The 1,968-nt window shown below is 34.8% G+C and overlaps 1 pseudogene; it reads right to left on the bottom strand.

The window, feature by feature from the left end:
• Positions 1-1,968, bottom strand: part of LOC101306128 — a 5,707-nt pseudogene that overhangs the window by 3,275 nt on the left and 464 nt on the right.

The following is a 1,968-nucleotide window of genomic DNA, read 5'->3' as shown; positions in this document are numbered from 1 at the left end:
GGTTGGGTATGGCTAGTTTAAGCGGTGAATCGATTGGTGGAGGTGATTGGGTGAGACGGTGGCCAGAGCTACCATTTCCGACGCTGGCAGAGGAAAGCACAGAGAGAGAGATCGAGACAGTTCGAGAAAGGGAGAGAGATAGAAAAGAGGGATGCGGCTGAGAGGGAGAGGGAGAGTTTTGGGGTGCTAGGTTTCTTTACATCCTTTGTATACTTATGCGCGTGAAATGACAAAATTGCCCCCACGACTAAGTTTCAAGACTTGTCTAGAAATTTCTCTCTATTTCAAGCTCGACTTTAATTTACACTCGTTTCTTCGTAACACTAAAAACTTGATTTAAACGTTCGTACTCCACAACGTTCATGAAAAGATAATACTAAAAAAGGCAACATGACAAAAAAGTCAAACATTTTTGGTATTCTGAGGCGTCAACTCAAAATGAAAAGTAAATTAAGTTGTCATTTACTATCCAAATGGCCAGTAACTGATAAATTTGGGTTCGGGGCGTTACAACTTAAATATGTATGTGGAAGAAAATTTACCCATTTTCGATAACTTATAGGTCTCGATCATTAGAGTCAACTTCAATTGTACATAAAACGTTCATATTCTTCCTCATGGGGAGCGATATGATCGGTCGATAAACGTGTCCAAATGTTCACATAAAATAGTTTCGTTGACACTAAATGAGGGTATAAGCGGGTCATGTTGCCTTTTTAGTATTAGTCGGTCGATAAACCCTCTTGTCATGTTGCCTTTTTTAGTATTATCTTTTTTAGTATTATCGGAATTGACGAATCTCAACTTTAAGTATTAGTCGGTCTAGATAAGAGGGTTTTCGTTTAGATAAAAGTGTTGACTTTTAAAAGTATTTTTCAGACAACATATATATGTCGTCTGAAGTTACTAAGCAAGATTCCATTCACGTTGACCGCATTGACCGAGATCCGAACTTTATTGAAAATGCTTGAATTTTGTTCTACACCCATAATTCACTATTATGTTGACATCTGACACTCAAACTTAAAAAAAATTATTTCCGTCATTTGAATCACAACGTGCGTACTAATATGCTATAACATGTTTACTAAATTCTTTGTAAACATACATCTTTATAAGACAACTATATGCAAGAAGCAAAATTTACATAATCTGACCGTTGGATATGATCGCAGTACTTAAATATGTATGTGGAAGAAAATTTATCCATTTTCGATAACTTATAGGTCTTGATCATTAGAGTCAACTTCATATATACATAAACTTTCTTATAGCTTCCACAAGGAGAAGTACATAATCGTTTCATCAAAGTGCCAAACTATTACATATATATGTTTTCCTACTCTTAACAAGAGTTTGAGTACCGGCTAATCAAAAATATAAGTTTTGGTCGGAAGAGATAAGAGCGTTTCCGTTTGGAAAATATGCACAATTTTATGTTGACCACTTATTTACAACCTTAGACGATATATAATTGCCGTCTCACATTGAAGAAAAGTGAGGGAAAATTCCGGCGCCCAAAATTCAAATATTGCAAGTCTAGACGACATTTTTATGTTGTGCGATGAATACATTAAGGTTGGTGCCCTCTCCCAAACTCAAATGAATTGAATATTTCAAATTCATACAGATGACATATTAACCTCGTCTAATGAATAGATGAATAGGTTGAGCCCTTTTTCAAACTTATATATCAGGTTCCCTCAGACAACATTTATATGTCATCTTATTAAATACAATAAAAGGTAACCAAACTCAATATTTAATTATAAATTGAGTATTTTAGGGTCAGAGAGACCACTTTCATATGTCTTCTGAAGTTATACATTACAAGGTTCGTACACTCAATTTTATGGGTTTGTTATACGTCATTTGTTTGTCGTCTGAATAAGTGAATTTAAGGGTTCAAAATGTAGGTATAAATCAAGGATTTAATGGTTGTTTCAGACGACATTAATATGTTGTTGG

Source organism: Fragaria vesca, linkage group LG3 (genome assembly GCF_000184155.1).
Source record: "Fragaria vesca subsp. vesca linkage group LG3, FraVesHawaii_1.0, whole genome shotgun sequence".
Classification (NCBI taxonomy): Eukaryota; Viridiplantae; Streptophyta; class Magnoliopsida; order Rosales; family Rosaceae; genus Fragaria; species Fragaria vesca.
The sequence above is the reverse complement of the archived record's forward strand: the minus strand, read 5'-3'. Positions and strand labels throughout refer to the sequence as shown.